Genomic DNA, 24,247 nt, shown 5'->3' with positions numbered 1-24,247 from the left:
CTCTTAATGCACTAATATTCCCCACTTGACCAGCACTTAATGCACTAATATTCCCCACATGACAGGTGATACTCCAGGTACATGACGGCGACCTTGTCTGTAACCAATCTGGACCAGTCAAACCAGTGATTGATATTATGAGCAACGTCCTGCGGTCAACAAAGCCTGGCCCCCACCATCCACTAAATTGCCTAATGTGACCAGCATTGGTTGCTGAGGACATCTCAATACGGGGGATACATGCTTTAAAAACTATGAATATCATGGTGACACACCCGTATTCTTATCGATTGATAAGTCCTATCTCTGGTGACATATTCGGGTGAAAGAAAAACGCATTGTCCCCTTCCTGAAGAACTCAGTTTACAATTTAATGTGAACAAATAGTAATTAAAGTAAAGGAAAACCTACCGACTCCAATAACACGCATTTCTCAGTGCAGATGCAACACAACAGTATATGCATGTTATTCAAGACAACTGAGTTATGGAAATAATAAGCTTATTATTCAAAAACTGCCATTTAAAAACCCGTGATAGCTTTAAGTACAACACCGTACCCCCTTCCCCATCATCTATCACAACTGTCATAAATATTAGCTTTACATTGGATGAGTGACGGGCCTGAAGTCCGGCCTCTGTACTACTAGAGCCGTAACAAGAATGATGACGACTATTAGACGACAAAGACCGTAGGTGTTGCGGGACGCCAAGGGGGCTGAGCTTTAAATGAATTATGTAACGAGGCGGCCGTGGTTATACAGCCATCATATTCTGACTTGGTAAATTAATTTCCGTCAGCTGAGCAATCAAGGGGTCTTTTGTTCTTGCAACATCACAGAGATACACGGGACTTACCCATTGATTGATTACCTGCCTGATAGGACTGGTGTGCCCATACAGGCCCGCCACAATACTACGTCACGCACTGCCTCACGTACAGTCACGTCGATATACCACGTCACGCACTGCCTCACGTACAGTCACGTCGATATACCACGTCACGCACTGCCTCACGTACGGTCACGTCGATATACCACGTCACGTAGTGCCCCACATAGTAACGCTGATATACGACGTCACGTAGTGCCCCACATAGTTACGCTGATATACGACGTCACGTAGTGCCCCACATAGTTACGCTGATATACGACGTCACGTAGTGCCCCACATAGTAACGCTGATATACGACGTCACGTAGTGCCCCACATAGTTACGCTGATATACCACGTCACAAAGTGCCCCACATAGTTACCCTGATAAACGACGTCACGTTGTGCCCCACATAGTAACGCTGATATACGACGTCACGTAGTGCCCCACATAGTAACGATGATATACGACGTCACGTAGTGCCCCACATAGAAACGCTGATATACGACGTCACGTAGTGCCCCACATAGTTACGCTGATATACGACGTCACGTAGTGCCCCACATAGTAACGCTGATATACGACGTCACGTAGTGCCCCACATCGAAACGCTGATGTACGACGTCACGTAGTGCCCCACATAGTTACGGTGATATACGACGTCACGTAGTGCCCCACATAGTAACGATGATATACGACGTCACGTAGTGCCCCACATCGAAACGCTGATATACGACGTCACGTAGTGCCCCACATAGTTACGGTGATATACGACACCCTAACGTACCCCACCCCCATACCTTTTCACGCACTGCCAAGTCAAGTCGATATACCACGTCACTCGCTGGCTTACGTAGTCACGCACTGCCTTCCGTAGTCACGTCGATATACCACGTCACGCACTGCCTCACGTACAGACCCACAGCTATACCATGTCACATACTGCCTCGCCATAACTTGTCAAGAAATGTTACGTGTTCAGGATTGTCTGGTCAAGAGACCGCCTCCGTGGTCTAGAGGTAGAGCGTCCGCCCGGAGAGCGGAAGGTACGGGGTTCGATCCCCGGCCGCGTCATACCAAAAGACGTTAAAAGATGGTACTTGTTGTTACCCTGTATGGCGCTCGGCATTAAGGTGCTAAAACAAGGACTGGTCGGCTCGGAGTCAGTATACTGTGTCTGAGTGGGGTATTCATGTTAAACTGCGGTATGGTATCTCAGTGTGCTGGCACTATAAATCGGCATCAGTCCGGAGTAGTACAAGCAGCCACACACACACACACACACACGTGCATGCACGTCGCGATATAAGTGCAATAATGTTGGACGCGACGTTAAACCTAATTTCACTTCACCTCACCTGGTCAAGACTCGATTACTTACACACCGCCGTCATGTCGCTGGAATATTGTTGAGTGTGGCGTTAAACAACAAACAAACATCTAAGTCATCAAACAGTTATATGAAGTACTCCTGCTGCTACTGATGGTGCTACTACTGCTAGTGCTGGTGGTACTACTACTACTACTACCACTACCACTACTACTACTACTACTACTACTACTGCTGTTACTACTACTACTACTACTACTACTACTGTTGCTGCTGCTGATTCTACTACTTCTGCTGCTACTCTACTATATTTTCAGGTTTTGGATCAGGTCTTCAGCACCACCTCATATTACATCAAGTCAATCGGTACATTGTTCCCAAGAAGATGACGATGGTCATGACGTCAAAAACAATATTTATATGACGTCATTAGAACAATAGTTTTACATAGTCTATGCATGCTATGACAAACATTCTACAACATAATGTGGGTACCATCTTGAATAACCTATTCGCAACACCGAATTCCTTTTTATTGTCACTCGTGACGTAATGCTGAATTGCAGTCTTTTATTTTAAATCGGAACGTACACAACTGAATTGCGCGAAATGATGATAATTCTATGTAGTTCGTAAGTTCTTCTCTAAATATTCTTCAGTCACTGATAGAGACAGTCGCAATAACTTACAGCTTCACACATTGCGTGCTCCTTCTTCCTGTCGATGTATGGAGGGCGTGATTGACAGTAGCCGTCCACGCCTGTGCTGCCTGATACCCCGAGGGGAGGCAACTCGCAGGTATGGTGTCCTCGTTAATTCAATAAGCACTTTACCAAAGGGCATTGTCACCTCAACGTATCAATTTTAGGAGTAGAGACAATGGGGACGTTTATATCTATTGTTCGTTCATACTTGGACCTCTTTCGAAGTCGAGCGGAGAGAAGGTCAGCAGACAACTGGAACCCGGGGGACCAATTGGAGACGATTCAGTGTTATCTAGAGCTATCGGAATATGCAGGACAATGCAGTACCCGAAAATAAAGCATTATCATCTATAGATCTGATGATAAAATTCGTTTTAGACCAGTCACTATTTACCATGGATACTTAAAAAATAAGATAAGGACTCTCAGTGATTATAACACATTCTGCAGCTTTATATAACGATATTATCTTCTTGAAATCAAGTCAAAGAAAAATATTAAATAAAACTTGAAATACACAACAGAAAAAAGAAAAGAAAACACGTTTGACATAATTATTCTGTAGACTGCTTCGGTCATAACAACTGTAGCAACTTAAATCCAGATGATACAGAACAACATCCATGGCCATTGGGCAACCTTTGAAAATGGAAAGTTATGGTCAAAATTGAAATTTTCGATAAAGATATTAAACCAGACAGGACAATTATCACACAAACATGCGTCGTATGCGTTTTAACTGCAAGGCAGTAAGGGTGTGTGACGAAAACAAACGGCAAAATACAAATATAGTCAGTTAAAAGACAGGGTTGGCGCAGACCCGGAGTGTTACTTAAGATGGAAAGTGTGTCATGAATATCATGAGATACATTACTTCCAAAGAGTACACCTGTGTTGTTTCTTAACTCCAATGTAACATATTGTAAGTACTAGTATATAAAGATGAAGGAAATTAGGAACTGACATGTTACAAATTGATTGTTAATGGATTAACAGGCGCTAATTTCTAAAATTTATGTTAAACGAATTATCTCAGCTCTTTGTCATTGGATTAAAATCCAAGAAAGCTTAATATATCATATCACAGTAATTGCAGTTTATCTTGATAAAAAGACAGGGCCAAACCATATTTGCATACTCTAATTTGTGAAAGCCAGTATGAAACAAATTTGTTTAAGTAGGAGGTTAGGCACCCTACCACAGTTCAGTGGATTTGCCTCCCTTACACCAGTGTGTTGGTAATCGTAAACCGATCACGTGACGCACGTGACTGCATCAAGCCTCTTTCTGCGTACACCAGCAAGAAGCCAAACGCGAATTTCATAGGCAACATATTATTTATCGCCTTAGTGTAATTTCTTGTCCGTACGTTTGGTGAGAAGAACGATGTCAGGTCGGAGATCGAGGAAGCGGAAGATCCAAGCACCCAGCGACCGGAGATCGTCGCGGAAATCGGCTCGAGTCAACAAACCGACGAATCGAAGTTCTCAGCCTGGCGATGCAGACAACATGGCGTCAACTACCGTCCCACGGACATCGCAGCCCGTCGACGCGAGGAATGGATCAGGTGATGTATTACCTCATGTTTTCAATAATGATGCACGGTCTCATGTAGTGATAGGCTTAGATACCCCAACTATCCCGCTAGTACAGTCGGTAAATCACAACACACACGCTCTCGCATCTGTTGCCATTGACAACGATACGCTTAACATGCCTATAAATGCTAGGATTGCATGCAGTGGTGACAAAATGGTTGCTTTGTCAACTGACAATGTTGGTTCCTTCATCCCCCAACCAATTAGGGATAAAATACACAGTGGGGAATATGTAGATCTGGCTACCCTGATTAAGGGATTGGATAAGGAGCAACGTATGGATAGCACTATCAGAGTAAACTCAATGGGTCAATTGGAAATGTCACGACAGTCGAAGGACATACAGTCAGTGGTAGAGTGGACAACAGCCTTTAACATATTTGTCAGCATATACCTGGAGAAATTCCCCGAAAGCCACCAGCAAATGCTTAAATATTTGCACACAATTAGATTGGCCGCCAGCAGGGGCCAGGGTTGGCAGAATTATGATAAACAATTTAGGTTGCGCATAAGTAGATCCACAGACAAGGCTTGGGGCACAATCAACGCGGAATTGTGGATGTTATACATGAATGTCACTCCTCAACCTGTGAACCGCAGTTTCACCACTTTCAAGCAACCTTCACAATCTCCAACTGCAAACACCTTAAAAATTGGTTTTTGCTTGGATTTCAATGACCCTGGAAAATTTTGTCGCAGACAACATTGCCGTTTTCCTCATGTTTGCTATCAGTGTTGTAGGAGCCACCCATTCCCAAAGTGCCGATTAAACCAATCAGTTACAGGAAATCAACCAACCCCAGAGGTTAATACATTTCAGTTTCGCAACAGAAACCTCCCAAAACGTGCAAGCATTGGGCCACACACCTATCAAAGTAGATAAGCTATTAACATACCTGGAGTCCTACCCATTGTTAAGTGATGCCGGTGTTCTTCGTTGCGGTTTCACCAAAGGATTTCATTTACATTACACAGGACCCAGAGAGGCCAGTTTAGTTTGTAATAACCTAAAATCAGCTCAAGATCCCAATATGGAACAAATCATACTTGGGAAACTTTCCAATGAAGTACAATTAGGCCGAATGGCCGGTCCATATCATAACCCACCTTTACCAAACCTGAGGATCTCTCCTATTGGAATTGTTCCAAAGAAAGAAGTAGACGGGTACCGCATCATCCACCACTTATCGTATCCAGATGGTATGTCAGTAAATGATTTCATCAGCCCCAGCCTTTGTTCCGTAACCTACTCATCCATTGACGATGCAATTTTAATGATTCAGCAGCTTGGTCCGGGGGCAAAGGCCGACATCCAAAGCGCTTTCAGGTTATGCATGGTGCATCCTCATGATTTTCACTTACTAGGAATAAAATTCTTACATAAATATTATGTCGACAAAGCATTACCATTTGGGTGCAGTATAAGCTGCTCAATATTTGAAAAAAATTCCACTTTCATCCAGTGGATAGTTCAAACAAAGTTAAATTCTCAAGGTGAGTTGATGCATTACTTGGACGACTACCTATGCGGAGGATCTGGAAGAGATAAGTCTGAATGTCAGTTAGTCCTGTCAACATTATTAGCAACTTGCGACGAACTCGGAATCCCTATAGCCAGTCACAAAACAGTAACACCAACAACATTAATCAGCTTCCTTGGATTTCAGCTAGACACAGTAAGAATGGAGTTAACCATACCAGCAGACAAAATACAGGATGCTAAGGATAAACTCAGGTTTGTCATGTCAAAATCCAAAGCAACCAAACAGCAAGTAGAGAGTCTCATTGGTTCACTAAATTACATAGGTAGGGCCATTCCCATCGGCAGGGCCTTCCTACGGAGATTCATTGATTCAATTTGTGGTATTAAGAAGCCCCATCATAAAGTTAGGGTAACAAGGAATATGAAAGATTATTTTCAGATTTGGCTTTCATTCCTGGACAATCATAATGGAACGTCATTATTCCTGGATCAATGCTGGATTACCAATGAAGCATTACACCTCTATACAGACAGTGCATCAGGAGAGTCATGTGGGTTTGGAGCGTACTTTCATGGACGCTGGACCAACGGTTCATGGCCTGGACATTGGAGGACTTTAGGCCTAACACGAAACATCTTACTGCTGGAATTCTTCCCAGTCTATGTTGCGGTTAACATTTGGGCTGATGCCCTCAGGGGCAAAAAGTTAATAATGAATATTGATAACCAAGCAGTAGTGTCCATAATGAACTAGCAGTCAACTAAATGTAAGAATACTATGCAGTTTGTGAGGCAGTTTGTACTTCATTGTCTCAACATAAATTTATTAGTCAAAGGTCAGTATATTCCTGGTTTTAAAAACAGCATTGCAGATTCCTTAGCTCGTTTTGATCTTCAGAAGTTTCGTCAGCTGAAACCAGAAGCCAGAACCAAACCGACACCAGTACCCAAGAATCTGTGGCTTATCTAAAATCCGAGGCTTTTGCCCTTATTAAAGCATCAGTGTCGAGCAATACTCAACACACCTATGCAGCTGCATTAAGGTCATTTGACAAATTTCGTCACAATCATGAAATACCTATGATTTGGCCTGTGCCGGTAGATGATATTTTATGTTACATAGCCAGTATCACTAGGAAGGCCTTGGCAAGCTCAACTATAGCTAATCATCTCTCAGCTCTTGGCAGACATCACAAAATTAATAGCTGGTCTGACCCTACTGAAAACTTTTTAGTTCGCAAATGCATGCAGGGATACAGAAATACAGCAGCTCTGATGTCGACGCCTGATGCAAGACACCCATTTACAATTGACAGGCTATTTGTACGTCAGGTTATGAAGCTTGTTTATTTGCTGCCATGTTTAACTTGGCATTTTTTGCATTCCTACGTATTGGTGAGATAGCGTTTGTGACCAAGATGAATCAGGACAGAACACTTAAATTGGCAGATGTCGGTATCATTGCACAGGCAGTGCACGTTAAGATTTGCTTTTCGAAGAATGATCAACATGGCAAAGGCACAACTCTGATAATCCCAGCTAAGTCTGATCCTACAATTTTCCCAGTCAGGTCATTAAGTGCATATCTGTCTTTACGCTCAGCCCAACCAGGCCAGTTCTTCATCCATTTGAATGGTAAAGCCGTCACCAGATATCAGTTCTCTGCAGTACTCCGGAAAGCTTTACAATTCCTCAACTTTCACACACAAAACTACAACACACACTCATTCAGGATTGGAGCTGCTACATATGCAGTAACACAGGGAATACCACGTGAGCTACTTTGCACATGGGGTAGGTGGATATCTGCTGCATACGCTAAGTATATTCGCATCAATATGTTGTAACAACTCATTTTTGACAGAAATATGGCTTGTCGGCTCCAGCCTTATCTACTGGGCTCACCGGAGATCAGTTGCAAGGCCAGTGGGATTGGACCTGCGTCTGCAGAAGTATGGACTCAGCTTAACATGGTATGGGAGTAGGGGAATGAAGTGGAAATCATTGTTGCCATTTCTTCAGCAAAAACTAAGGCGCAGTCCACCACCAGCATGGCTTCTCCTTCATTTGGGAGGTAACGACCTTGGGGACGTGCCAACAACAGTACTGTTACAAACGGGGAGTCGGGATCTCACAAAAACTTCATCACGTGATGCCCTTCACACAAGTCATATGGTCAGATGTTCTGCAGAGGGTCACATGGCGGGGTATACCAGACGGCAGAGTAATGGAGCGCAAGAGGAAGAGATTTAATAGATTTGGTAGGAAAGGTGTACTAGACCTTGGAGGTCGCGTTCTCGGGCACAATGAAATTAACATAGCAGACAGGGGTTTGTTCAGACAGGATGGTGTCCACCTGTCGGACATTGGCAATGACATTTTCGTGAACTCATTGCAGGGGGGTCTTGAGTTATTTGCTGGTTTGTCCTCGTCCAGGCGTTCATTTCAAAACTAGTGTCGCTCGTACTCAGTTCTTATGCTTAATCCTCAGGGGAATGAGCTTGCTATAAACCAAGCTCAGTGGCGGAGGTCGTGGCAGGCAACTCAATTTTTCTCATTAACTGTAAGTAAGTTCAGCCTCAACATGCTAACTGCTCCTCATGTAGTGTACCCAAACCACAGAGGGTGACAGTGTATGTAATGACACAGGATGGACTGCAGCTCACGCCTCACGTTGTGTTTAGCCACGGAGGATGAACTGAACTGTCATCTCTATTCCGGCCCATTTGGTCATGTGTATATTCCGGCCCATTTGGTCATGTGTATATTCCGGCCCATTTGGTCATGTGTATATTCCGGCCCATTTGGTCATGATGTGTATATTCCGGCCCATTTGGTCATGTGTATATTCCGGCCCATTTGGTCATGTGTATATTCCGGCCCATTTGATCATGATGTGTATATTCCGGCCCATTTGGTCATGTGTATATTCCGGCCCATTTGGTCATGTGTATATTCCGGCCCATTTGGTCATGTGTATATTCCGGCCCATTTGGTCATGTGTATATTCCGGCCCATTTGGTCATGTGTATATTCCGGCCCATTTGGTCATGATGTGTATATTCCGGCCCATTTGGTCATGATGTGTATATTCCGGCCCATTTGGTCGTGATGTGTATATTCCGGCCCATTTGGTCATGATGTGTATGTTCCGGCCCATTTGGTCATGATTGGGTAGTTACTCCATTGCGTCCCGATGTGTACTCATCTAAACGTCGGACGCAAGCAATGTAACTGCATTGCTGTGTACTGTGTAACACTGCTTGTCGCGACTGTATTGTTATGTAATAAAGCTGCGCCCGTTTTTTGCCACTGAAGAAGCATCGTGTTATCTTTTGTATTCTTTCATTCACACTTAAAGTAGAGATAGAAAAACAATTCACCGGTGAAGAGTTGATCTTCAGAAACCATAGCATTCATTGATGTTACTTCCTCATTTCTACAGTGAACTATAATTTCCTCCGCTCTTATGAAGCCATTAGAAAGTATTTCGAGACACGTTTACACATAAATAATAACATATGTTCCATGGTCGTCACTGCAACATGACATCCCTATGGGGGACATGTCTGGGGAGCGTGCGGACCACGGCAACACATTGACGCTGTTAGCTGCAAGGAAGTTCTGTACGATTCGGCCCGTGTGGGGTCTGGCCTAATCATGCTGTGAAAGGACACTACGTGGCAGCTGTTGTAGAAATGGTAGACAATCGGACAACCAATGTCCTCCATGTAACGCTTAACTTTCAAATTTCCGTTAGCAATGACGAGTGGTGTTCTCTCCTGCCCACAAATTCCTCCCCGCAACATTACACCCCTTTTACCATACGGCACGGCCTCCTCAACGCAACATTACACCCCTTTTACCATACGGCACGGCCTCCTGAACGCAACATTACACCCCTTTTACCATACGGCACGGCCTCCTGAACGCAACATGCCGCCGTTTGCTCTCTCCTTCGGCGGTAAAGACGCTGTCTTCCATCATACCCAGGGCCCGCTCACGTTGTTTGGGTGTCAGTCACGGTATTTCTGTGGTGGTCTGACATGCCGTCGGTATCATATATATACCCTTATTGCACGCGTTGTTTGAACTGCCCAAGCGGCACGTGTTTTTAACTTTTCCCCATTTTCTGCCTAAAAACGTGCTGAGGACGTGTATCACTACCTGCAAAGAATATTGTTGTTTGGACGATGTTTGGACGATTGATATATTTTGAGACTGTTTTCAAAATTCGCAAATTCATTTTAAAGTGGTCGATACATTTCTTTTACTCTTCGGTAAGCTTCGGATTTTCAGAATTGTATCGACCCATGTGATATATTTGATATCAAAAGATTCTCGGGTGTGATTCTCTATATACATCACAAATGAACAATGTTCGCGATGACCTCGCGATGGTCGTTACTGGAGAACTGTCACTGTAGTGGGGGTTATCACACAATGTGATCTGATACTGCCATGCAAGACGTCAGCCGTTTAACCACTTAATAATCAGTCATGTCTTACAGTCCTCGGTAACCCGAGATGATTGTCTCCCTTTACATGATGACTGGTTGCAATGGTCACGTGATGGCCGCGCTCTGACCATCATCAAGACGATAACGTCTGTAGCGCCCCACGCTATTCCCCCGTTGACCATTCACCGACCAATCAGTGACCGACAATTTGATATTAGCTTGTGAAGCACTGTGTTATAAGATTTAATAAATGATAAGATAGAAGTAATCAGGCGAGGTCAACTAGTGCGTTGTAAGATTCGAGCAATTTATTCACCATTATTTTAAGAAAATGCCTATCTAACCGGCTTTATCTATTTCCCCCCGACTTCACGATTCTCGAGGACACTAAGGTCTGTAGAGAGGCGATGTCTTTTGGAATATTTCTTTTTTAAACCGGTTGCAGTTTTCCAAGCAGTGCTTGTAAAGTGTAAATATGTTGTCAGGCACAAGATAATCGAAAACCTACATTAAAAACCTTCATTCCAATACTATACTGACACGTTTCGAACACGCATTTTAAATTTTTGGGCAAAATGGCCACACAAATTAAAACAAGTTGTACTGTGTATTTAGACATGAGATAGCACAAAAATGTTATCGTTCGGGTTCGAATCTCATTCGACGTGTTTCGTGATGTATTTGAGCATAAAAACACTCATTGTCTGATGCTTGAAAACAAGATTATGCATATTCAGTGTGTGTCAGCACGTTATGAAAGATAATGCACTGTTTAGGGTGGAGGATCACTCAAAATCAGATAGTGTATTGTCTGGGTTTGGTGGTGGGGTCTTTGGTCTTAAGTGGTGACTATGTATGAGGTTGATCGAGACAGACAGCCGTCCCACCAGCAACAGAGACCAAGGCTATAGCGTCTGCGCCCCATAACACTGCATGTGCTGCAAACATATCTAATATCGATATTACTTGTTTACAAGATAACTTTGACCCAGAGGATCAACACGGCGGAAGAAACTTTGTAGAATACCTACCTATTGATGCAAGTACTTATACTGCCATACAGTCTACACACGTAACCCAGGAGGGGAAACAAATTCTAATTTGCATGTGGTACCTTCAGAATCAGGAATGACAACATGACACATCTGAGTTTAAATACATATATAAAAAATAGAAAACATACGTATCATGAAAACATAACTATACAGTAATATGTTTTCACAACAATGACTTCTGAACCATTTTTTATTGATTTCAAGGAACAAAAGGCATTAAGTTGACACAATCATAGTGGTATACATAATAAATGTATAAAAGATTAACTGAATGGAATGGCATAAAACTCTTTTGTGGGCACAATTTATGTTAGCTACATATGTTGCATTGTCTATGCTTCTCTATAACAGTTACCTCCCTAATTGTAATGTGTTTACTCCTGTAGCCAAACACGTCAATTATTCACGCTGTCCGAAATTGCTAATATCTCAATACACGGAAATTAGTTCAACTTTTCCCGCACAGAGATAGGCTGCAGGCCTGTCCCCGTCCCTCTTGACAGACAGACGCGCTTCACGGAAATGGGTCAACGTGCCACCGCAGCGGAATGCTGTATGGGGAAATTGCTCGGATAGAGCTGTACCGGTACCCTGCCCTTCGCCTCCTAGCGGCTTCAGGCGAGGAGCGCAAGCGGTCTGTGGCAGGTAAACCAGTCAATTACAGAGCGTGTATACCTGTTATGATTGTTCCCAAATAATAAAAAAACATGTTTAGTGTAATAATTTACAGTTAGGAATGCTTAAAAAATAATTTCCTTTTGTAGGTCGAAATGGAGGTGATATTGAAACGGCCATACATGTTGGTCGAATTGGAGGTTATATGGAGACACACATACATGTAGGTCCAAATAGAGGTCATATTGAGACAGAGATACATGTAGGTCGCCATGGAGGTTACCAAGTTTACACCAGACAATCCAGTGATTGAAGTCATGAGACAGAGGAGATTACATTGGACACACCTACTGGACCAGTGGATAGCTACTCAACGACGGGATAACTACTCGATACCTCCTCGATACCTCCTGCATGGCTGGATACCTTATACCTAACGAATTGATACCTACTGGACCACTGTATACCTACTGGATACCTCCTGGACCACTGGATACCTACTGGATATCTCATGGACCACTGGATACCTACTGGACCACTGGATACCTACTGGACGACTGGATACCTGGATACCTACTGGATACCTCCTGGATCACTGGCTACCTACTTGATACCTCCTGGACCACTGGATACCTACTGGACGCCGATACCTCCTGGACCACTGGATACCTACTGGACGACTGGATACCTACTGGTCGAATTGGATACCTCCTGGATCACTGGATACCTACTTGATACCTCCTGGACCACTGGATACCTACTGGACGACTGGATACCTACTGGTCGAATTGGATACCTCCTGGATCACTGGATACCTACTTGATACCTCCTGGACCACTGGATACCTACTGGACCACTGGATACCTACTGGATGACTGGATACCTACTGGTCGAATTGGAGGTTATATTGAGACACACATACATGTAGGTCCAAATAGAGGTCATATTGAGACAGAGATACATGTAGGTCGCCATAGAGGACTGGATACCTACTGGATAACTCGTGGACGACTGGATACCTACTGGATACCTCCTGGACCACTGGATACCTACTGGACCACTCGTGGACGACTGGATACCAACTGAATACCAGCTGCACTACTCGATACCTGCTGTATGATGGGATACCGACTGGGTACCTACCACGTGACTGGATACATACGACATACCAACTGCGCCACTTATTACCTGCTGGACAAATTGATACCTAATGCATGAGTGTAGCTACACTAAAATATTGGTTAATGATAATAAAGGTATTCATACATGATGATAATTGAACGTTTCACAAAAGCCTCACGTCGCACATGTTTTAACTTCACATAAAATGAATGCAGAATACAGGATGAATATGTGTCATTAAATATTCGTCATGAGAGAATCAACTACGGCACGTGATGGCCAGTGTTGGTAATACGTGCAACTTGCTAGGTAGATGGTAGTTCAATTAATATTTGTCAAACTACAATTTAACGAAAGTTATCGTCAATCACGTTTTCACATAATTTACTTAGTCTATTACTTTCATCTACAATACTAGCATGGTGTGCACTTTTAAAGCAAGATTGCTTAATTTCAACCCTGAATGTTGTTCACGCGATTAATTGCTACCAGCGTTTAATCGTGTCGGTAAGCATCGACCGATTGTAATGAATCAGGTGTCACTCTGCGTGTGTGTGAGGCACATGCTGTGCTATACAATCACAGCAACCATCATCTCACCTCCCGACTCAGATACCGCCGATAATAGGGAATAATTCAATTAAGCGGACGCGGAGACAACGTGCAAATCTGCCACTGTCACTCATTCCAGCACCTTGTGTTGATATCATTTCTTGCTAGGCCGCTTTGATCCGTCCCACATGTGTTTTAGCTATATCGACTGATGTGCATCATCTGCCATCATAGACGAGCCAGTTGATGAAGCTACATGATGACTTACATATTAGGTATATCGAAATTCACTGATACAGGTGAACAGTTTAGGTATATCAAAAGTCACTGATACAGCTGAACAGTTTAGGTATATCAAAAGTCACTGATACAGCTGAACAGTTTAGGTACATCAAAAGTCACTGATACAGGTGAACAGTTTAGGTATATGAAAAGTCACTGATACAGGTGAACACTAAACGGTAAGGTATATGAAAAGTCACTGATACAGGTGAACACTGAATGGAAAAGGTATATGGAAAGTCACTGATACAGGTGAACACTAAACAGAAAAGGTATATGGAAAGTCACTGATACAGTTGAACACTGAACAGAAAAGGTATATGGAAAGTCACTGATACAGGTGAACACTAAACGGAAAAGGTATATGGAAAGTCACTGATACAGGTGAACACTGAATGGAAATGGTATATGGAAAGTCACTGATACAGGTGAACACTAAACGGAAAGGTATATAAAAAGTCACTGATACAGGTGAACACTGAACAGAAAAGGTATATGGAAAGTCACTGATACAGGTGAACAGTATAGGTATATGGAAAGTCACTGATACAGGTCAACACTGAAAAGAAAAGGTATATGGAAAGTCACTGATACAGGTGAACACTGAATGGAAATGGTATATGGAAAGTTACTGATACAGGTGAATACTGAACAGAAAAGGTTTGTCGAAAGTCACTGATATAGGCGGCGAGCATAGTTATATGTATTTGATATCATTGTAACAGTTGTACGTACACTAACGTTGTTATAATACAGGAGACAAGCAAAAGTACTTTACATATATATATATATATATATATATATATATATATATATATATATATATATATATATATATATATATATATATATATACATACATACATACATATATATATATATATATATAGATGTATAAAATACTTTTGCTTGTCTGTATAAAATACTTTTGCTTGTCTCCTGTATTATAGCAACGTTAGTGTACGTACGTATATATATATATATATATATATAAACACAGGCGACACATATACTCAGACAGAAACAGAATCAGTGACAAACAAACAAAAACAGAATCAGTGTTAAACTTTTACAGCAGCGAATATGTTATGCCTCTTTCAAATTTCGTGCAATTCGATAAACAGCTTGGTTGCGTTTCTTGGGTCAATTTAACACACTCTTTCTCTGGTTCAAATTCAAAAATTCCTTCACTAGATTTCCAATGAAAAATATATATCTGCGAAAAAGTATTTCTTAACATCAGGAACATCAGTCAAGTGCGACGCTATCTTAACACCAAGACAGTCACAACTATTGTACAAGCGTGCGTGCTATCACACCTTGACTACTGCAATGCCCTCCTAGTAGGATTACCAAAACACCTGATCCAAACGCTTCAGCGGGTACAAAACTCTGCTGCCAGACTGATCACAAGAGCCAAACGCTGTGAGCACATCACACCGATTCTCAAAGTTCTACACTGGCTTAAAGTAGAACAGAGAATACGGTTCAAGGTTCTCGTTCTTGTGTTCCAGGCACAGCATGGTCTTGCTCCAAGCTACCTGGAGGATCTCATCATACAATACCAGCCAACAAGAACCCTACGGTCTTGTGATCAATCGTTGCTTGAAGTGCCACCATCTCCTATGGGGATCGCTGCTTTGCAAGGGCTGGTCCTCTTCTTTGGAACGCCCTGCCCAAAGAACTCAGATGGCTCAGTGAACTTAACAGTTTCAAAAAACATCTGAAGACACACTTGTTCAGCAAAATATATACGGCCATACCAACTGTGCGAGATTCAAGAGGGCTTTTGAGCAGTCAGTCTGGAAACTAGCGCTATATAAATACCAAGTTAATGATAATAATAATAACATGGATATTAAATGTCACCGTCATACTGCTCACCTACACTCGTCGTTAATTGATAGAATTTCTGTCTCTAATTTAATCTAAAAAGCTTCTTATCTCATTATCCACAAACAGGGGGCTTATTGAAGGCTAATAACAATGTTGACAGGCGTCCCGTATCGCTGTATCGCTGTAATTGTTTTATTGATAAAGACATACCAAAGGCATTGTTTGATAGAAATCACCAGTATGTCTACCTGAAATTCATCTGTTGTGTGTTTCCTCTTATTATTGTGCAATCTTGACATCGCATATTCACCTTTACAGCTTGCATGATGGAGAACCGACATAATCACAGAGAAACAGCTTTTGTAATAGCCTGCATTTTTATGACATGCCACCAGGCGTCGCTCACTGCCACAGCGGTGTTCATGGACATGTGATCGTTGTCAGAAAATGAAGACGCTGTGCTATGTTCTAATAGATGGTAAACATAGTAAAATATTTAAGAAACATGGTAAATAAAGTAACAATATTGAAATAGATGGTAAATAAAGTAACAAATTAAAAATAGATGTAATAAAGTAACACAATTAAAATACATGGTAAATAAAGTAGCATAATTAAAATATATTAAATAAAGTAACAGAATTAAAATACATGGTAAATACAGTAACACCATTAAAATACAATGTAAATAAGGTAACACAATTAAAAAAGATGGCAAATATAGTAAAATATTAAAAATATATTGTAAATAAAGTAACAAAATTGAAATAGATGGTAAATAAAGTAACACCGTTAAAATAGATGGTAAATAAAGTAACACAATTAAAATAGATGGTAAATATAGTAAAATATCTAAAATACATAGTAAATAAAGTAACAAAATTGAAATAGATGGTAAATAAAGTCACACATTTAAAACAGATAAATAAAGAAACACAATTAAAATACATGGTAAATAAAGTAGCACAATTAAAATCTATTTAATAAAGTAACAGAATTAAAATACATGGTTAATACAGTAACACCATTAAAATACATGGTAAATAATGTAACAATAAAAATACATGGTAAATAAAGTATCACAGTTAAAACAGATGTGATAAAGTAACACAATTAGAATAGATGGTAAATAAAGTCACACAATTAAAATACATGGTAAATAATGTAACACAATAAAAATACATGGTAAATAATGTAACACAATAAAAATACATGGTAAATAAAGTTTCACAGTTAAAACAGATGTGATAAAGTAACACAATTAGAATAGATGGTAAATAAAGTAACACAATTAAAATAGACGGTACAAAGTAACACAATTAAAATAAATGGTAAATAATGTAACACAATACAAATACATGGTAAATAAAATAACACAATTAAAATAGATGGTAAAAAGTAACACAATTAAAATACATGGTAAATAAGGTAAGGCAAATAATAATAATGTATAGTAAATAAAGTAACACAATAAAAATACATGGTAAATAAAGTATCACAGTTAAAACAGATGTGATAAAGTAACACAATTAAAATAGATGGTAAATATAGTAAAATATCTAAAATACATGGTAAATAAACTAACAAAATTGAAAAAGATGGTAAATAAAGTCACACATTTAAAACAGATGCAATAAAGAAACACCATTAAAATACATGGTAAATAATGTAACAATAAAAATGCATGGTAAATAAAGTATCACAGTTAAAACAGATGTGATAAAGTAACACAATTAGAATAGATGGTAAATAAAGTAACACAAATAAAATAGACGTTACAAAGTAACACAATTAAAATACATGGTAAATAATGTAACACAATAAAAATACATGGTAAATAAAGTAACACAATTAAAATAGATGGTAAAAGAAACACAATTAAAATGCATGGTTTAATAAAGTAACACAAATAAAAACATGGTAAATAAAGTAACACAAATAATAATAATGCATGGTAAATAAAGAAACACAATTAAAATACATGTTAAGTAAGTAACACAATTAAAATACATGGTAAATAAGTGACACAATTAAAATACATGGTAAATAAAGTAACACAAATAAGAATACATTGTAAATAAAGAAACACAATTAGAATACATGGTAAATAAGTAACACAATTAAAATACACGGTGTATAAAATAACACGCGGAAAATAGATGGTAAAGAAAGTAACATAAGACTACTTTAAAACGGTAAAACTTCTAAATTGAATAATAAACGTTTTGTATCTCAAATTGTTCTTGTAATCTACCATCATCAGAAACATAGGGAATATCATCAGGGAACTGCAACACGAAGAGTGCATGTCACCTCGCTGATACATCTCTTCACCAGGTTCACTAATCAATACAGAAAACATGGCCAAAACAATCGACACAATACAGTAAATACGCTTTAACACAAGATATCTAGGTATACTGTTTAATATGTTACAAGTGATTTCTATGGTCTAGCGTCTGGCGTCTGTTCATCCGTCCGTGAAGTTTGACTGCTTCTCCGAACGGATGAGGCTGAGACTGCAGGAGGATGTAGATATTCATAGAAGGCAAACGTGCTGTAATAAACACAGATTGTCAGAATGTGGAACATTGACAAAATAAGGAGCAACGCGAAAGGATTCCGATTTATTCAATAGAGTAAATTATTAAAAAAACTTTCTCGGAAAATTATTCAGTTATTTTATTAAACTGAAAAAGAGATATTATCTTAAAAGAAACAAAACGAAGTGGTGAGGTTTTGAAGCACCATATTGAGTTTCAGCTTATTTCCTGGAACGTAGATGAAGAATGAAGCTTTTTGTCTCTGAAACATGAATATAACTTCCAATGTGGCTTGTAAGTACATAACGTCCAATTGGCAGAGGGTATTGTCCGTCTGTTAACTATAGAGATGAGAAAGAAACTTCAGAAGTATGTTAGGATCAGTTTATGTCAATAAAACCTTTGTAAGTCTTGACGACCCTTTTTTCAGAAACCACAAGCTCCAGGCAAAAACTGTGAAGGGCCATCGTAGGACTTCCATAGTGGTCTGGAAAGGGATATTTTTAAAAAGAGGTGGTTCTTCTGAAACTGAAAAAGACATAATTATCAATTATGGAAACTGTTTTATTATCATCTTGCAGGAACCACAGGGCATTTTGGTAAGACAAGCAGCACGTCAGTGATGGTCACATGTATTCAAGACATTCAGAATAAGGATTTGTTTCTCTTAAAATTAAACGTGATCGAGCTGAAACTTTGGGGAGATGATATATGATTTATAACTTTGGAACACTGCTGACGATGTTGCGAAAGTAACAACTTAGATCTCACATACTGCTTCACTAAATGCGGTGACACATTAATATTTGTAACCATCTTGCACTTTTTCCACATTAAAAGTGTTAACCTAGAAGTGCCATAGACAAAAATATAAAAATAACACAATTAATTAACATATTTTTCGCATTAAAACGATTTATATTTTTCACATTTACCAAGTGTTCTATTTCCACAACAAAACCACCATGGCTTATGCCCCTTGCAATATGACGTCATTGCTGCCAATTGATTAACATTATGACGTCATCATGCTTTGTTAGAGCCGCTTCACGTGGTGTAGGTACAGGTGTGTGATTCTAGCGTCTCAGATGCCAGCCAGCATAGTGTTATGCTGAGTCACCACTGCGCCGGAGTGTGTCGTAGGCCATGTTGTTTTACCGCAATCTGGTACTTGATATCTTTTGCGTTGAGAATAGACAGGGACCCAGTTGAATTGGCACCAATTACGTCATAATCTAAGGGGGATAACTCAGGCTTGTTTAGCTAGAAAACCGAAGGCCTCATAACGGCAAATCATTTTCACTATATTGTGAGCTTCCTACTTTCACCGTGAAAAAAATTAGTGTATATTTTCAAACACAGATACTAACTAATTCTAAAATTGCTTTTTGTTTAGAAAAAGAAAGACAGTGATTTTTGCGTGTACACTTCCCCTTTAAGGTTTGAAATCTCACTGTCACTACACTTGACAGCAAACTAAGCAATTTCCTTTCTTAATGGATAAACATTTAGCTCACTTGGGATGTAGCTGGTAAGCGACTCGGCCATGGAGCTAGTTTTATTATTTGGTTTACTGGGCCGCCGAAACACAATTTAAATTGTGTAGAATTAAATATACATGGTTATTATATCTAACTAATGTGTGTCAACTAATTTCAGTTATGAAAATACTTTAAATTATTGCGTTGAGACAAGGCATTCCGAATAATATTTTCTTTCATGTCATGTTTTCATAATGTCAAACATTTTGTAAGTGCCGGACGATCCCGGTGGGGCAGGACATGCTCACCCTAGCGAACACCTGGTGTCATCACTTATTTCGATTGTTCCATTCGTATAATGTTCATCAGTATTTTACGACCAATAGATTTGTTACCGCAGGTATTATCTGGCTTTGGTGTTTTACATGAAATTATCATTTATAGTCCATAATCCGTTTAAACCATTTAAACCAGTGAAGTGCCTCTTGGTTTTCGGACAAATAGCTAAACCAGATTTGACTCGTCAGCTCACATCACTTGTGCACGTGAAATTTCTCAAATGGAGGTGTTTTAATACATACACATTTACACACATAATATAGCAACATCAAAACTGTTCTCTTCAATATTCATTTAAGTTTAATCAGTATCTAGGTCTGTTTCAACGGCATTGATCAATCTAGATACAATAAAATACAATTATTTTGTGTGAAGTCCTATATAGAAGTTCTGTGTCTTTCGGTACAGTGTTGTTATCAACCCTAGCATGTCTACACTGAGATTGTGCAGATCATACAAGATGTACAAAGTTGCGGGTCGTACATGCGATGGAGCTGAACATTATACCCCATTACTACTTTTCTTGTAGCTGCGTAGTACATATATGTTCTTTGAATGTAAGTTAAACACTTCGTCTTGACAATGTTGTATAGTTCCTCTGTCATAGTTCCTCTTCCATTTGCCATATCATCTGTAGAGAATGATTCTTTTCGATGACTATACTTTTAGTCAACAACCATATTGGGATTTCACGTTTATCATATTCCCCATATTTCTGCACATAGCTTATCAGATGCCACCTTTTGGAATTTGTGATCAATATAAATAATAACATATGCCAAATGTATGAAAACATGAAAACGGATTCTTCCACCTTTAGTCAGATTCAAATGGTGATTGGGACTTTTCTATCTATAGCCCATATTTAACCTCATACGAGGCGAGTGTCAGAATGTGAAATACCTACACAAGAGATCCCTCAAAATGCCTTCACATCTTTAGATAACGTTCGGAAGACAACGATACTTGGCTCAAGTAACCTAGCTAGAGGACTCCACAGCCTCTGTTGACAACTTCAAAGAGCGTCATACTCGAGACAAGTTGGAAGTTTTGTCAAACTTAATACTGAGCTTAGCAGGTTGACCTGCTTGTATGTGTCACTAATGATCATGTTGCCTGTGATGGGGGTATATTTAGCCAGTGTGGGCGAGATGTTAGGCATACTGACCGGTGTGGGCGAAATACAAGGTAAATAGCAGGTGCTTGGTGGAAGTGCTCGTGAGAATAGGATTGTAGGTGTATTGGATTGGGTATCTATCCACCCTGACTGAGAAATGGGGACAGTGACAGATCAACGTTTTGGCGACTTGGGCAAGGCGCTCGCTGTCGAGAAATAATGTAAGGGGTAAAATGATTTGTGAACTAGCCACTTTTAAAGAAATGGTTGCACCCTGTACAAATAACTTTGCATCAAATCCTATTCAATGTCACAGGAACTTTCTTGTTCAGTATAGGTCTTAATAAAGACAAAGTTAAAGTCAGCTATTGCACTATCCTCGTTTAACTAAGATAGACAGAGTAAAGTATTGCACTAACCTTTATAAACATACACCTTGTGAGATTCTCGTTTCAAGAATCTGATCTTATATATCACCTACTACAATTATAAACAAAACAGTTCCACCACAGTCCAATTATAAGAAGGTTCGATGAAGTTAATAAGCCTGAAATAAAGGTAACATGGGGATGATCAATAGCGTTTGATGTTTATTCATTATTATTCTTTCTGCATAATGTTAAGTATTAATCTGTCAGCACGCAGGTAATCCTTTCAGCCTGCTGTCTCCACACGCGTCCGGCTGGCACTAGGCAATTGAAATTAAAGATTAGAAGTGAAATAAACTATTCGTAAATATCGTTGTGGTGACGTCAGATACTATCCACGACCAGCAGCCCGGGGTCCACGTGGCGATATTGGGATCGGGGCGGGGCTGCACAGGGCGACTATGAACACCACACTCATCAGGGACAACACACCATTGCAATGAACAGTTTGAAGAGCGTTTTATTACTATTGTCATGTATAGACTTTCTTCTTCACAGCAAAACATACACTTTACGACTTCATCTTTTATTGTAGTTTGTCAAGATGGCGTCCCCTTCCCTCACGACTCCGAGGGGGGTGTGATCGCGGGGCAGCGTCTGAACTCACTCACCTGTGTCACCATTGATTAATCTTCAGGTATTTCTAATTGGAGTTTAATACTCGAACCCTCCCGCTGAGTAGCCAATCACATCTGTTATAAACCGTCCTGATTGTACCTGCTCACAAGCTCATAAACATTTCATCATGTCGGGGTGATCTGGTAGGAGTTTAACTGAAACCTTTGTAATGTGGGAAACTTTCTCTTTTGACTATTTATTCACAGTATGCTCATAAATGATCACCAACCGATTTAAGAAAGAAACACAAATAAACATCTGGTATTTTGTACATATGGATAATTTCATAAATCGTTCTCTTCAATGCGACACTTCCTCTCTTTTCCCTTCCTCCTTTCTCCATCCATGAAGCTCTTCCTTCTTCTCCATCCATGAAGCTCTTCCTTCTTCTCCATCCATGAAGCTCTTCCTTCTTCTCCATCCATGAAGCCCCTCCTTCTTCTCCATCCATGAAGCTCTTCCTTCTTCTCCATCCATGAAGCTCTTCCTTCTTCTCCATCTATGAAGCCCCTCCTCCTTTCTCAATCCATGAAGCCCTTCTTCCTTTCTCCCTCCATGAACCTCTTTCTCCTTTCTCTATCCATGAACCTCTTTCTCCTTTCTCTATCCATGAACCTCTTTCTCCTTTCTCCCTCCATGAACATCTTTCTCCTTTCTCCACCCATGAAGCCCTTCTTCCTTTCTCCCTCCATGAACCTCTTTCTCCTTTTTCTATCCACGAAGCCCTTCTTCCTTTCTCCCTCCATGAACCCCTTTCTCCCTACATGAACCTCTTTCTCCTTTCTCCCTCTATGAACCTCTTTCTCCTTTCTCCATCCATGAAGCCCCTCTTCCTTTCTCCTCCATGAACCTCTTTCACCTTTCTCTATCATGAAGCCTTTCCCCTTTTCTCCATCTATGAAGCTCTTCCTCCTTTCTCCATCCTCGAAACTCTTCCACCTTTCTCCATTAATGAAGCCCTTCTTCCTTTCTCCCTCCATGAATCTCTTTCTCCTTTCTCTATCCACGAAGCCCCTCCTCCTTTCTCCATCTATGAAGCTCTTCCTTCTTCTCCATCCATGACGCCCTTGCTCCTTTCTCTATCCATCAAGCCCTTCCCCTTTTCTCCATCTATGACGCCCGTATCCTTTCTCCTTCGATAAAGCCCTTCTTCCTTTCTCCATCAATGACGCCCCTCCTCCTTTCTCCATCCATGAAGCCCTACCTCCTTTTCTATCCACATAAAGCCTCGCCATTTCCTTCTCCATCAACACTTCCTCATTTCCCCCTTTTCCATTTCGCACATATCTTCATCCTTATACGCGAAGGCCTCCTTCCGTCTTCCTCTTCATCACTACCTCCCCCCAGAGCGAAATGGGCGTGAACAGAGAGGTGAGGGAAGTCGGGCAGAGAGAGACAGACATTAATATATATATTAGTTATATTAGTCTCTCTCTCTCTCTCTCTCTCTCTCTCTCTCTCTCTCTCTCTCTCTCTATATATATATATATATATATATATATATACTGAGTCAAATTAAAAACTTCACATTTTTAAAAGTAATCCCATATATGATATACAACGGACAAATGTATCAGAGAAGGTAATTTGTAATCATTAATGTCCAAAGAAGGATTTTAATTATCGGTGGTAACCATAATTTGTTCCAAGCACCTACGGTATTCGGTAATAACATCAACAGTTTAGTCCCAAGCACGAGAATCTGATGGCACACCAGTTCAGTAGCATTTATGGCCACCATGTGCGTTGACAACTGCCACACAACGCCTCCGCATGGACCTTGTGATGCTTGTGAATACATGATTGGGAAGA

General features: G+C 40.3%; 2 pseudogenes; both read left to right on the top strand.

Moving 5' to 3' along the window:
- Positions 1–4,415: 4,415 nt before the first annotated feature.
- LOC139465909 (uncharacterized) lies at positions 4,416–5,314 on the top strand (annotated as a pseudogene).
- A 1,753-nt stretch (positions 5,315–7,067) lies between these two features.
- LOC139465903 (uncharacterized) lies at positions 7,068–8,442 on the top strand (annotated as a pseudogene).
- Positions 8,443–24,247: the final 15,805 nt, after the last annotated feature.

Source organism: Haliotis cracherodii, unplaced genomic scaffold, assembly GCF_022045235.1.
Source record: "Haliotis cracherodii isolate W230 unplaced genomic scaffold, xgHalCrac1.p SCAF_18, whole genome shotgun sequence".
NCBI classification, from domain to species: Eukaryota; Metazoa; Mollusca; class Gastropoda; order Lepetellida; family Haliotidae; genus Haliotis; species Haliotis cracherodii.
The sequence above is the reverse complement of the archived record's forward strand: the minus strand, read 5'-3'. Positions and strand labels throughout refer to the sequence as shown.